At 44.3% G+C, this 15,328-nt stretch overlaps 1 protein-coding gene across 3 annotated transcripts in view; it reads left to right on the top strand.

Moving 5' to 3' along the window:
* MCU (mitochondrial calcium uniporter) overlaps positions 1-15,328 on the top strand; it is a 76,564-nt gene that overhangs the window by 47,126 nt on the left and 14,110 nt on the right. The gene's annotated exons all lie outside the window — the stretch shown is intronic.

Here is a 15,328-nt window from a genome sequence, read left to right as displayed (position 1 = left end):
CAGTGATAACTTTTTCCTGATGTCCGTGAGCCAAGAAGCTAATGAAGATGGCTCAGTTCAGTACAATATTTTCTTGGCCTTGCTGCTGGAAGGAAACAGATGTGCAGGTTTCCCTGGGTTGTGATGAAGACCAATGGATTGCAGAAAAACAAAACAGCAAGCACACCTGAAGAAAATAAGTGTGAACACAGCACAGTCACAGGTGATGGGAAACTTGGGGTCCTTCCCAGTTTCAGTTTGTATCTGGCATTTCATAGCAGATTCTGTTCTCCCTCACTATTCACACTCCACTTACACTACCAAGTCTATTGACACAGATCTGCTTCCTCCCTCGCACTTCACCACCCTGAATTTGCTCCCAGAGAACTGCAGCTGAGCCTCTGGTTCTGATGTAAGAGCAGGAAAAAAATCTTTCCACTCTTATTCCCCCAACAGCTTCACAGAGAGGAAAAAAAAATAGTTAAAATGGAGTACCTGAGCCCTTCCTGTGAGGGAGTTAATATTTCTTAGATGACTGGTGACAGCTGATGAAACAGCTGCAAATGTCGTGTTTGAGGCTGCCTAATATGTGGCATAGCCCAACCATATATCACTTGTTGTATTTTAGATTTGCTCTGCAAATTTATTATGAATAAATCCAGGCGACCAGGCTTATTAGTCAAGTTTAAGGCTTGCTAGCTCACTGCTTTCCCAAGATGATTGTCTTTGTGTTTAAGAACTCCGTCTGGGAGTTGGTGATGCAGTGGAAATGCATGGAAAGATCTCTGCTTTCTTCAGCTTGCTTTGGTTACAGAGAGCTCCTGGAAAAGCCCAGGAATAGTCCTCTGGCGACTCCTCAGAGTTTGTTTTTGGTATGTTAATATTTATAACCCTTTGGGGAGACTCAGTCCCTAATTCTTGCTTCATGTCCAACAAACAATTGCTTTCAGCCTGTGTGAAGTTCTACAAAATTGTTCAAATGTTAGTGGCGTGGCCATCTTTGAGCTCCTCCAGTAGTGCTGTCCTCGAAAGCTCGTGAATTTGCTCTTTACCTTGTTGCTGATAGCTATTAAAGCTGGTATCGGATGATGGATGCAGAAATGATGGTGGCAGAGGCTTTTGAAATGCTACCACTCTCCTGCAAAATGTTGTAACTATGCCCACAGTACAAATCATACGTGCTGTCGGCAACAGTTCTAAAATAAGCCAGCTGACTTTGAGCGCTTTCTCCTGCTCGTGTGGTTTGTTCCACGGCTCTGGTAGCAACTCCTGCGATGGCCACGGTGGTTTCTGCAGAGATGCTTGAACACAGAGCTCTGGGATGTGCCAGCAACTGGACTTGGCTGGCATGGTGAGGCGAAGAGCTGCTGTAATGATCAGCACGGTGCTTGCAGTCTGTATTTAAGGTCAAGTCAGCAAAATGTTTGTTGTGTTATACTTCAGGAAGCTCTGCTGCATGAGATTCCCTTGAAGAGACAGCCTGTCTTTGCTTGGTCTCTGTCAGACTCATCTCATTCCCAGGTGCAATATCACACCAGGGGAAAGGGGAAGGTGCCAGCCACCCAAGTGGCTTTTCTGAAATGTGCCCTCTGCGAGGAGCAAGCACTGCCACTAGCTTAAAACTCCATCATTATCTCAACCTTCACAACAGCTTTTGCTATGACCTGACAGTTGTAAGCCAGGGCCTTTACAGGCCCATCTTTGAAGCGGAGGCTTGGCCACCTGCTCTTTCTGTATCGTATTAGGCTGGCTTGCAGTGGTATTTGGTGAGAACCGAGCCTCAGAACTAGGTGAAATGTGATACAGGGGAAGTACCCGTGGATTTCGAGGAAGCAGGGAGGAGCGAACAGGATCTGACTGAAGGAAGGTGTTCACAGCTCCAAAATAGCGGTATGTTTTTAGGTGCTTTCCAGTCACGGGCAGGACTGCAAAACACCTGCTGTTGAGGTTGTACATCCCTTGCTACAAAACCATGATGTGGTAAGTGCCTTTCCTTCCTGCACCGAGGAGGAAGAAAGATTTAATGGTTCAGACGCAAGGTGCAGGGGAATTGGCTGCTGAGCAGGTGGCTGGCCTCACTGAGGCTGCTGCTGCATCACCAACTCCCAGACTGAGTTCTTAAACACAAAGACACCAAGGCTTGGTGTCACAGTTCTTCTGGGCAAGTTTCTTCAGACACGTCCTAAAAGGAGCAAACAGTTTTTCTACACTTGCCTGTTCGTGACTTCTTGATGCTCTGGTTCTTGATGTGGGCACAATGACTTGTTAAATGATTTCTTGTTGTTTACTTAAATAGTTTAGGATCCTTGAAGGAGTTGCAAGGTGGAATGGGGAGAAAAACGCTCCCTTTGTAGAACACTGCCAGCCATTGTGTGTTTTTTGAAATGAAATAACCTTCTTGTTAGACACTGTACTAACTCTGTGTTTGTTTGAATTATCTGCTTCCAAATGGATGTGAGGCGCAGGAGGCTTTTTCCAGCAGAAGCACTGACTGAAGGTGCTAACGTACTAAACACGTAACGCACAGCATCCAAGTTGGAGCTGACGTGCTTTAATACCAATTGCTAGAAAATGTCACAGGGAAGTCCCAGGCTTCAGGGTTGTAAAAATGAATTAGGAAGTGTCTCTGCACAGTCATTGCTTAAGGACAGAAAAAATGCTCTAGTTGGCTGTTACAGCTGTGAACGGTGGTGCTGCTGGAGCTCCAATGCGAGCTGCTGTGTGGTCCTTCACAGGTGACCTTGGGTGGCAGATGCCACGTGGGTTGGACTAATGTCACGGCTGCTTGTCCTGCCTCCCTTAATGACAAGGTGTGCCGGGCTCCCGTGGTGTGTTAGCAGCCGTAGCTGTGTGCTGCTGTGATCTAAGGGTGTTTTTTTGTCTTTAGAGTTCTCCCTCCCCCTGCTAAATCCGAGCATTGCTCTGTCAGATGGAAAAGACACCACGTGTCAGCTCCTGATTTGCTTAATAGTGCAGTTAAGCACCAGTGCAATCAATCTAGTGACAGAGTTAAAATTATCTCCTAATTACGTTGAGAATTGAAGAGGTCTGTGGGGCAGGGAAGGAGATGGCATTTACTGCAGTGCTAGGAAGGTGGGGGGGGCACGTAGGGAGGGTTGTGTCCCCCATTAAGGTAAGCTTCATGCTTGTGTTAGTTATCTCTAGCCAGACCAGAAAGAGCGTTTAATGCCTCTTGGAATGGGGAGGAAATCCCTCTCCCAAAAGTCTCCTCAGCCATCATGTGCTTTCTTGCAAGCTTGCCAATAGGTTTTCTCACCAGCCCTGCCAGAAAACGAAAGGGTGGTGGCTGTTCAGTGGTCTCAGACATAATGCATCTGAATTGTTGTCTGAAGATTAGAGGTTTTGGCAAGCCTTGATAATCCAGGGAGTCATGTTGTCAAACTCATTGAATTTTAACACTTTAATGCTTTAAATTTGCATCCATCTTGCCTTTCTACAATAGGCAAGTAAGAAGGAGAGGAGAGCAGTTATTACTGATCAGTCTTATTGCTGTGTAGTGTTTTTCTGTCAAACTCTCTGTATTGTTAAATATACTGTTGATATTAATAACAATTTCCACCTACAGTGAAAAATAACACAGGTCTCAGTTACAAACGACTGTAAACAGACTACATTCTAGCCTGTAAAACTGTTCCTGTATCTCCTTACAGTTATTAATTAGTGTGCTGACATACTGTCTCTTGAAATACGTTATGGTAGTAGCCCACTGGCGTAAGCTGAAGCTTGCGACAACTTAAAGTGGTGATGGTCTTGATTTGAAAGGTCTGAGCAGCGTTTTCCTGGTCTTCCCTTAGGAGCCTGAACTTCCTGAATAGCGCTTAGCTGCTGCATGCTGAGAACCTAGCAGTGCCACCAAAAGAACTGATAAACTTGAACTAATTCTTTTGTTCTTGATTCATTGCAATATGCCTAAAGACTTCCTCAGTTTCTAATACAGGAAGGAAATGCCTCCTCCTCAGAGAGCGGTGTAGCATGCCTGTCTCCCACCGCACCGTACGTGCCTCTGCAGACTGTAGTCAAACTTTTGCAATTACAACTTGATTTTAATTCTTTCTCACACGTTTTTTTCAATTTAATATTTATCTCCTTGAATTACAAGAGTGCAATGTAGAGATGACTCTTGCCTTTTTTAATTAGCTAACTTCAAAACATCTTTCAAGTACACTGTGCCCACTATGGGAAAGAGCAGGGTAAAAAGACTTGTTTGCTCTCACCTCCTTATTGATATGGCACAGGATTATTCCTAATGCCACACAGAAATCATGCTCCTCTGTGGACTGGCCATCTCTTCTTGGGTGATTCACGTGGAATGCAGTCTGGCTGAATAGATTTGCTGTGCATTAATATTCCTGAAAAGTACCCCATGCGATTGGTGTTGTGCCCTGCGCCACCACGCAAGCACTGGAGCAAGGCTGTGCCCTGTACTCCTTCTGTTACACCTCTCGATTGCTGTGCTAGCTATTCTTTTCAAGCCATGCCTTGTGAACACTTCTTCTCCATCATGACTGTTTTCCTTCAAAAATTGAAGATCTTAGTTATTTAATCTGCACTTGTTGTAAGTGGTACTGCTCCATGTGTCTAAAATAGGGGTGTCTGCTTTCTCACTGATTTTTTTTTGTATCTAGAGCTATTGTGGTGTTACCTAGTTTCAGCTGGACAGCCACTTACACTGCTTACAGCCAGCTATTTTAGTACTTGTCTTTTAATGCTGTTTCAATGGCTAATGTGTTTCCACTGCTGTGCTGAAAGCTGAAACTTCGCCTGCTATCAGGGGACTTGGTCTCCGCAAATACAACTGCCAGTAAAACATGCTGGGTGGGGAGGGTCTGGGCTGGGTAGCTGTGCTCTGGACTTGGAATGCCTTACTGCCTTCTGTCTTGGATTAGTGATAAGCTTTGTCCTTATTTAAAAAAAAGAAAAGAACAAAAAAAAACCTGTGTTGAAAGAGGAATCTGCTTTCTGTCTCATGGGAAGGTTTTTGGACATGCAAGCTTTAGCAGAAGCAGTGGGAAGTAATCATGATTAGCAGCTGTGATGGCTGACTGTGATCAACCTGACAGTTATGATGGGTGAACTGGGCCAGAACAAGTGACGCAGGCAGGCAGGGATGAAGGAAACCTCTTGGAATGGAATCCTAAACCCGAATCATCCTGCCTTTGCATCTGGATCTTCTAAGCTTGTTGATACGTTATTTTGGAGATGGTTGCAAGCCAAGTCTGGGTGCAAGTACAAAGTTGCAGAACTGTGATTGCACAAGCACAGTGCTGCCTCGAGAACAAGGCAGTCTTACCAGCCGTTGGAAGCTCTCTCCATCCATTGTTGGCTTCATGCAGCTGAAAGGTGCTTACAGGAAGACTGAGGTGGAAGCTGAGTTGCTTTAAGATGACAGCACCTTAAAGTGGAGTGGCCTTGGCGTACAGGACTTCAGCTTTTCTCACTAAGGAAGGACCTAAACGGACTGTTTGGTCCTGGTGAACATCTTGGTAAGTCTTTTGGTGCGTTCAGTCTGCTCCCACAGGTGTCAAGTCCCTGTAGAAATGCAGATGACTGAGCATAAGTGCAACTTGTACCTTCAGCACTGTGGCTGTTCTGTAGGGACTTGTGACACCTGTGTGGTTGGGGGGCATTCAATTCAGCTCATGGGGCAGTTCGGCTCGTGGCCTGGCACCTCCTGTCAGAAGCCATAACAGGGTGACCGAGGGACTTGCACCCAGCCTGCTCAGGCTGTGGACTTTGGCCTGCTAAGGCTATCCCTGTAGGGGATGAGAAATTAAGGCTGAAAGAACTCCACATAATTAGCATTGTATCAGAGGAAAAATATGGGTTCCCAGCTCTACTTACTTGGTTCCTAGCTCTACTTACTTCAGTGAAAAAGCAGTAAGATGCCTGGAAATAGAAGCAGGGAGAGTCCTATTCTCCCCTACCTGGGCCAGCCTCCTTGCTTGGGCTAAAAGAGCATGTTCTGGAGTCCTTACCTTGATGCCCGTCCTGCCCTGGTTTTTCCAGGGAGGCTTTTTTGCAGTTTCATGTGTATATTTAGTTTTCCTAAGAGGGATGATTCAATTTTCATTAACTAGCTGAAGCTGTCAAAGAAAAATACAAACTGGAAAGGTGTCTCTGACAGCTTGTGTAATTCAGAGCCAAATGGTAAATTGCCTTCTTCTAGACCACTGAATACCTATTAGAATATATTAAACCAGTTTAATTGGTTTGGAAAAGCTTTAAGGAAGTGACCTAGCCAAAGGATCTCCATTGCTTTCTATTCTACTCCCACCTCTCCTCTCGGATAATCTATTTTCTCTAGGCTGCTCATACGTAAATGGTCTCCATTTTTCTAGCTCTTTGTTTACAAGGCTTCTCAATCTCTTAATAAGAATTAAGCCTCAGTGTTCATAGTGAAAAGAAGTGGGAACTGCAAACTGTTTGTAGCATGTGTTTGTGTGGCTTACAGATTGTCATTTGGAGAGCAGATGAAGTTGGCTTTTCAGGACTGACTGCTGAGAACTGATTTTGCTTTGTCTCGAGTTTCCTTGTGTCTAATTCTTTGGACAAACCTGCAACAGTTTGTGGGAAAACATTTTTAGATGGTTAGAGAGATAAACACACTAAATGTTCTGAATTTCTTTTTTAAAAAAAGGCAAATACTTATCTGAAACAATTTGAAAAAATTTAAATTTAAATTCTACTGAAATGACCCTTGTAATCTGGATGAGAGAGAATTAGTAGAAGCCAGGATTTTTTAAACCAAAAAACCCTGAACCAAATGTTCAGGAATTCTTTTCATAATATTGTGTATACTGGCAACAGGTTGCTTGATGACCACTGAAAATGCATAAGAAAGTTCTTGGTCTGCCTTTTTTTTTAATTGTTCTTTATGTAACGATTGAACTTTGATCCTCTGACTTAATTGTTATATGGACTTGAGGTGTGTTTTGGCATAGTGCACATGTCCATAAACTCAGTTCCCATTAGTTTCCCCAGACAGAAGAGGGAGGTTCAGGAAGTGACAGAACGAATGGCAGTGACAAGGGTCTGGCCACAGGCTCTGCCCTGGCACCTTCCTGAGGACGTTCAGCCTCTCCCTGTCATGCTTGACCTGAAGCTGTGGCACCAGTGACTGAGGTTTCTCTGACAACAGCTCTGGCCTCAGATGAAATGATGGACTGAAGTTATTAGCTTTCCCGAAACTTTAGCTGCTAGTGCCTCTGTTGCTCTTTCAGGCTATTAGATATAATTACGTTGTTTGGTTTTGTAGCACGGTGATTTCATGCAAGGGATGTTGAAATGAATAGCTTTGAGCTAGTGAGACTGTTAGGAGATGCCATTACCATCATTGTTCTTCTCAAAAATGAATGACATAAAATCCCCTTGGTCTCAGGGTGTTTTCCTTATCTTCCTGGAGATGACGGATGGTGAAGCAGTTGGTGCAGGGACTTGAGTCCCAGCCAGATCCATTTGCGGCTTGGGTTAGGAATGGGTGGTTTGGGGTTAAAAGCTCGCCTCTTCCAGGGGGGATCTGTCAGGCTGCAACTGTAAGACCTCAGTATTGAGGAACTTGGGGAAATAGAGCAAAGTTTGCTTTTCTGAAACCATGCATAAAATGTGGTGGGGTGTCATATGGCTGTTCCTTGCGCTGTGTACAGAAGGGGTCAAGCCTGCTTTTACCTCTTGCAGAGAGGGCAGGTGAGAGGAACTAAAGCAAGTCCAACTGGGAAGCCTTCAGAGCTGAACCCGACATGCTATTAAATGTCAGATTTAAAATCAGCGTGTTCTTACTGCATTGGATTAGTATGCCAAAGATGTGCTCCTGCAAAGCACTGCTGTTCACTTGTTTAACTTATGCTGAGTTGCCTCTTTAGGAACATCCTTCTAGCACATGTTAGGTGACCATGGTGCAATTTCCTCTTTCAGGGTGGAGGTGGGAGGCTGTCCTTAAAAATAGGTGCATCATTAACTGAGGGGTAATTAAACATTAACGTTATAGAGGTATTCACTTCTCATATAAGTTCGTGATCTGTTGTCTGGTAGCACAGTGAAACAATGCTCTTTAGTGTCTTTAAAATACTCTTTTTTTGTTGGTTTTCTTTTTTGTTGTTCTTTTTACAATGATAATGTGCAAGGGAATGTAAGTGATTTAGAAGTCTGAGTTGCACAGTAGCAATTCTTATGACAGGTTGCGTATCTAGGGGAAAGATGTCAGGCATCCACTCTTAATCCGATGGAAGATTTTTGCAGAGCTTCATTAGCGTAGGACTAGCTAAAGTATTTTTTTGATTATTTTTTTACTGTACTAATCACACCCAGTAGTCAAGTAATGCGAATGGAATGTAGAAGGTGAAGAAGCATTTTAAGCTGAATGTCCTAAGCTTTGGTATTTCTTACAGGAGAAACTTGGCCAATAGGAATTAGCCACAGGTATTTGTAACCATTTACCAGAGCTATGGCTTTTCTCTTAGAAGCTGAACTTCCGAATGTGAGAGTATCTATGAAATATATGTGGTGCTTCTGGGTAATACTTCTAAGTTCCCTACCTAAGTAGCTCATATGGGATCCAGTCCTAAAGATAACTGGGTCTCCAAGGTTCCCCTGTAAGGCCCCTCATGTGGGAGAGGGAGCTTTTTCTCTTTAATGCTTGTAGTGACTTGATATGACTTGGTGGGTACAAAGGACCTGCCTTGTTCTGCCCAAGGTACTCCTCAGCTGCAGCTCCTTGCACTTCTCCTGTGCCGGTTCCCTTTCTGGACCAAAATCAGGTAAGGTTGGTTAGATGAGTTTTTTCCTTTCTTGTAGGAAAACAAGTAGGGAATTGATGGTGTGAGTCCACCCAAGTACTGAGATGTACTGAACTGCTGTGTTTTGCAGGACATTACCTCTATTTCAGAGTGTGCAGCTTCTCTGAAGCTGTACAAATGCTAGTGCTGACTGAAGTCTGCAAGAGCCTGGTGTTTCTTTTCAAGAGCTGAAAGCCAAGTTCCCTCATGCGAGTTTATTTCCTTGGAAAACCAGTGCGAGTTGGCTGCTCCCCAGTGCATGCTGAGGCAGAAGGAATTTCTGTGCACTTGTGGAAATTTCACTTCATAACTCAGCTTATTGTTTCATTCTTGATCTTGTATATGCCAGGGATACATCATTGAATGCTGTTTCCTCACCAGGAAGCTCTTGCTCCTTTTTATGCAGAATGGCAGCCAGGTGGGAGAAGAAAGGGATCAGAGCTTCTCTGTAAACTAGCTATAACATAGGGAGTTGGCTAATGTGGTTAGATAAGAGCTAGAGACAATAAAACCACCAACAGCAACAACAATTACGGTAAGGTGCCATGCAGGAATCAGTCTGATTTCTTCTCTCTGCTTATACAGTAATCAGATGTCAGTGGCTGATAGAGATGATCATGCAGCAAAGAACCCTGAAATGAGTGGAATAAAAATTAAGAAAATTGTTTAAACTCCTTCCTAAACCAGGATTTGAAGCCATTTTAATTTGAGAAAAGTTAATAGAGGAAGAATCAAGTAACAAGTTTGGAAAAATTCAGCTTTGAGCTGTCTTTGTATGCAGGCTGCAAAGCTGACGCAGGCTTTAAATATGTAATGGTATTTTGTTTGCTTTGTGTTTTTTTTTCCAAGCCTTGAGATGCAAGGGAATTGAATTCTCAGCTTTTTCCAGTAACCACGGGGGCTGTACTAAAGAAATGGAATTCAACTGACCTACTCTGGTATAGCAAAAGTATTTAAATAGTGAAACCATGATCTGGCATCACCAACTGCAAGGGAGATGTTCCAGCCCCAATTTTTGATGGCTATAGAGGTAGGGAGGGCTGTGCCAGGTTGGGAAGGAAGGACTGTGGCAGTCTGGTGTACCATGGTTGTCATCTGTTTCAAGTAAAGTAGGAGCAGTGTAATTCTCTGCAAGTTGTTGACATTTACAGGAAAATTAAGTATGTAGCCTGAAATATTTTTTTTGTTGGGGGCAGAAGTGGGTGTGGATGGTGGGAGCATGAGGGAAGCACCTGTTAAAAGCAGCAGGGACTGCTTGACCAATGTGCTTAACGTGTCCGTTAAAGTTTTTCATCACCTCATCTTCCCACTCCTGCCCTCAGCTCTGTCACAGTGACTGTTAGCAGTGATGTTCCTGTTACAAAACTCATCATTGCAGCATCTCCACAGCAGCAGTAATGCTGGGAGAAAGATGCAGTGAAAAGAGGGAGCAGCTGCTTCATTCCGTTACGTTTCTTTTGCAGGGGATGCATCTCCTTCCTCCTACCCCCACCTCTTCCTGGACACTGTGGATTACCTGTTTCTTTTTAGGCAGATGGGCAGAGGAAGCAGGATGAGAAGGGAGTATTTATAGCTCACCTCCTGTTTGCGTTCCTCGTAGCAGATGTGATCGAGCTCTGTGCTAATACTGGAAGAAGAGAAAATTCAGGCAGGAGTGAGAAGGGTGGCAACCGAGGACCATTTGCTAATGTGTAGGTCGTATGAAGTGCTTCAAAATGCCAAGATTAACACTTCCCACATCTTACTGGCATTGCCTTTTTTTGTGTCCGTCTTCTCAGCCTGTTTAAAAAAAATCACAAAAAACAGTACTGTTGTTCCGACTGGTTCTCATTGGCTTGACCTTCATCCACAGAAACATTACCCTATGGAGGCAGTGGGTGAGAAGTGTTCTTTTTGAGGCAAAATCTGACTTTGCAAGTGGGATAGAAGCAAGGTTGTGCTGATAGAGAACAAGAAATGAGTTGAAGGCAGTGGGATTTAGTCAGGCAAGCGATCAGATCCTGGGAGACGAGCTGTATGGTGAAAAGGGCAGCAAGATCTTTCACTGCCACTTTCTAGTTTCTGGTCAAACGTTTGGGGTATTTGCTGCTGGGTAGCAAAAACTTGTGGTTTGAGTATTGCTCTTGCAGCAGTAGGGGCTGTATGAGGGTAACAGTGTGTGCTTTATTGTGTGCCACATGCTCAAACAGTAGCAGTCTGTTCCATAAAGGAAACGTTTCCTGAAATATTTACTGTGTGAATGTATCCAGAGACTGTAGCAAAAAGTTGGAGGAAGCCCTCCATACAGGGTTACTCTTATTTGTTGAGCAAATCCATGGTGAAGTAGAAAATCACAATCTTTCTCTGAAACTGATCCCAAAGGGAAAAATCCTGGAAGCAGGCCACAGAATCCAGATGTCATGGAAGAATGGAGGTAGAAAAGGAGGGGGGCAAGAGAGGTGGGAGAAACTCTCTGATGCCAGACTGACCTATTTTTATTATCTCTTTGGAAGTCTCTGGAGGGTGCTGAGGGAAAGCACCCAGCAGGAGCAGGGCTAGATGAGGCACAGTGCAGCGCCATGGGCATGAGGGACTGCCAGAGGTTCATCCTTGTCCAAAAGGCATTTTCCTGCCTCCTTTTGAGCCTGAGATGTGATTCCAGGGATGTCACATTGATATCTTTCACTATTATCATTAGCTCACTTGCTTTGGTTGCGGGATTAGAATGAAAGAGAAGGTTAAGGGAGGAGAGAAACCATAGTAAAAATGGCGTAGAGCCAATGAGAGGGATAAGTATTTGTGGTGTCAACAGTGAGTGCTGAGGGCAAAATGGAGCAGAGAGCCCACAATGGTCTTGTCTGTGTCCAGAGCCCTGCATACATGAGGGGCTGGCTCCCTTGCAAGCTTTGCTTCAGTAGCTGCTGTGTTGGGTGCCTGTGCCTGGGTGCTGGCAGTGGGGCCGAGGTGTCTCTGAGAGGAGGTCAGGGTTGGTTCCAGAACCTTCTGGAAGGTTCCAGCAGGGGTCCCTGAGGGGAGACCAGGGCTGTCCCAGCTGGTTCCAGAATGTTCCACGAGGGTCCAGTGGGGTTTCTGTGAGGAGAAGTGGGGCTGCCCTGGCTGGTTCCAGAACATTCCAGAAGGTTCCAGCAGCCCCACCACAGGGCACAGCGGAGCCCCTTGGCACCCCTGAGGAAATAAGGAAAATGTGCAAAGATGTTGGAAAAAGAGGAATGAGGCAGGAAAAGTGTGAGGAACAGCCCTGCGAGCCCTTGGTAAGCTACATGTCATGGAAGATGGATGAGAGATTTCTGGTCAGAACGCCATTTTACTCCATTTCCTCCGCTTTGCAAGTACCCAGTGTGAGGGGGAGCAAGGTGGGAGGGCAGGACCTGATGACTAACAATGAAAGCACTGTTGGAGAGCGATAAAAATGTAGCAGGCTGAGTATAGGAGCAGAACTAGTTGGAGCCCTGAAGTAAGATTGATGAAAGGAGCTCTTTGGCGCTTTTGAGGCGAGTGGCTTGGGTTACTGTGATTGCTCGGGGAAGCTTGCGGCAATTCTTGTCACTGAGATACAGGCCAGGAGGTTTTACAATAACTGCTGTTACAGCCTGAAAAGATGTTTTTTTTTCATGCTGTGAAAGCGGGGCTAGAGGAAAATAGCTGTTGCCCCCTGGAAAAGGTGAGCTGCTTCATGGCTGGCTTAGGGCAGCCTCAGTTCAAGCAGGCCCTTCAGGGACGAATGTTGCGGCTGGCGGCTGCAAATGTATCTTGTAAAATGTTTTAGCATGGGTGAATTTTTTTTTTTGCACGGAATATTCTTGGCATTTCACAAAAGCTCTGCAATGTGATGGTTAACTGCACTCCAGGTAATGACCTAGTAGCATGTCTTACTTGTGTTTCAGATGGAGATTCACCTTTTAAATGCTTTCTTATATTTCCTGGACAACTCTTTTTAATCAGACTTCAGAGACTTGGTAGTCTGTCATTTGGTAATTACACAAAATGTAGAACGTGAGTTCTGTCAGATTGCTCCCTCTTTTCCTGTCAGAGAGCACTTGCTGGTAGCTACAAGACTGTTCTTCTATTACAGCTTTGATTAACTTTGTCACCAGCATAGATTTGAGATAGCTATGCCAGGACCTCTAGAGATGCTGGTATCTGACATTTGGATTGTCCAATATAGACCTTGACAAGGCTGGAGAAAATGCTATTTTAGACAGAGGACTGGGATTTTTTTTCCACTCTTGCTCCCTTAATCATTCTGTTGTGCAACCCTGAGTCTTAAGGTGTATCTTAGCACCAGTGAGACAGGAAACGAAGGATTCAGTGGTTGTGAGAAGTGAATTCCTGCTTGTGTTGTCTTCAGACTCACCAAGTCATGCTGGTGCTTAAAGCTCCTCATGTCAGTGTTTGGGATTTGGTGCTTTTCATACTCCACATATCACTTTGGAATTTGCAGCTGAAACCCTGGTGTAGTTATTCTACATTTCTTTGAAGCAGTGAGCTGTTGACTGCAGACAAATTGTCGTGAGATCTGGTCAGTGAAGCTTGAAACAAGTTCCTCTCCTCTACCCTGCACTGCTTCAGTCCCAAACTTCAGCCTTCTGTCGCAATTCTGCATAAAGCTGTTGAATTGTAGACGTGTAGGATAAAGGGTTGAGGCATTTCTCTCCATCTTAATTCTAAAACAATAGTCACCCTTCAAGAATAAAACAGATTGATGGTTCCTCAAGCTCTCGCTAACCTTGGATGGCAGGAGATGATGTTTGGGTCTGTGCTGACATGGAGTTCATTTGTTCCTCTTTTTCCCTCTAACCAGTAGAGACTGCTTTCCTAGATTAGAGGTTTCTGACAGCAGCATTGCAAGGCGCAGTTCAGAACTGCAGCAGTGACAGATATGATAGGTTTAACCAATGTCTCTTTCTATAAAATGCAGCAGTGGTGTACGGCTGTGTGGTTAGCGAAACGTAGAGTTGGGGCACACCTTCGGGGGGGTGAAAAAATTGTCAAAGAGGCTGCATCTGAGGACACCTCAACTTTTTAGTAGTCATCTAACAAGCTCTGTTTTTCAACTTGTTTTGCCTGTGTCATGTAAAGGCAAGGAGCTTTTTGGAGCTAGCTTGTACCTGTTAAATGTTCATGGCCTTAAGGTAAGTCATTACAGATGCTAGCTGATAAAATCTTTCAGTTATATAGCTGTTTTGTGGTGAGATAAACCTGGGTTTAGTGGGTTGTAGGATTTTTCTGAAAACAGCTACTAAAACTTTTGGGCTGCTGTGCAAATCTGGTAGGAAGGCAGGCTCCTGGTGTGCAGTATTTCAAAAATAGATGATTAATGCCATATAAAAGGGAAGAGTAAAGCTGTGAGAAGCACAGCTCTGCCATGGGATCGAGTGAAATAAATACAAAACCAGTGTGTTGTGAAAGTGCTCTCACAGATGGTTCTGTCTCACTGAATAAATTCTGCACACTTAGTATCACACCAGATAGTATAGTGTTTTCAGAAGGATTACAATTCAGGTTGGTGGTTTGAAATAGGAACTGGTCAGGTGTTTGGGGATTTTTTTTTTGCGTTCTTATGGAGGTTTTCCCTCATCCAGTAAAACTCTAAATAGAAGCTCAAATCTGGCTTGTACGTGGCATGCAGCTTCTGACTTTTCCATGATGTAGTAGTGATGCCAAGGCTGGGGGGCTTGATTTGTCCAAAATGTGTGGCTGTACCTGTGTGGTTTGCTCTTCTTTTTTCATTAAAAAATTTTTTTCTTCAGGTGGGGTGGATTCCTGGTTGCTCAGCAGTAGCACAGGGGTGCTTATCGGTCCAGAAGACTTGCTATTTTCAAATGTCAAAAGGCAAATTTGCCCTTTGGTTCCCAATGTAGTGTTGTTTTTTTTTAACTTTACCCGTTCCAAACTGTGCTGCTGCTGACTTCTGTTACAGCTGTTGAACGCGGAGTTCCTCTTTGCTGTTAGTTCCCTGACTCCATTGTCAGAGGCTGAAAATGCTGTTGCAGCAACAAGCAAAATTGAAAATGACTTCAATGATTTTCATTGTCAAGACTGGGAAAAATGGAGTGTCAATACAACATGAGCTAGAGTGAATTCCCAGAGCTGTCAATGCCCCGACTGTCTGGGCATAGGTCCTGCTTTCGAGACTAATGCAGCTGAAGCTGTCCTCGATTTACATAGCAGGCTCCAGAAGAAAAGTAGCAGAGAAAGCTTCTTTAAGTAGGTTATTGAAAGCAACCTTGCAAAATGTGGAAATCTGGACAGTTTGGCAGAGAAATAATCAACAGCCTTTGATTATTTCAGGGCTTTGTTTCCAAGCTTCCATTAGAAATTTACTTAAAGCAAGCCCTACCTGTGGGATACCTTTATAGGAATGCAGGCTTGGCAGCTGTAGTTTAAAAACAGCGAACAAAAATCCCCAGGAATGCCTGTGTTGGACCATAGCTGTTGAAAAATCTGGGTGGCAGTCACTTGAATATATACCTCTGAGGCAGAGGGGAGCTGGTGTTATGCCTTACTGTTTTGGTAAAAATGGAGCTTCTCTTTGCCAGAATTGTAATTTTACTGGG

This window comes from Cygnus atratus, chromosome 7, assembly GCF_013377495.2.
Source record: "Cygnus atratus isolate AKBS03 ecotype Queensland, Australia chromosome 7, CAtr_DNAZoo_HiC_assembly, whole genome shotgun sequence".
Lineage (NCBI taxonomy): Eukaryota > Metazoa > Chordata > Aves > Anseriformes > Anatidae > Cygnus > Cygnus atratus.
Note: the sequence above shows the minus strand (reverse complement) of the source record. Positions and strands in the feature narration are given on the sequence as shown.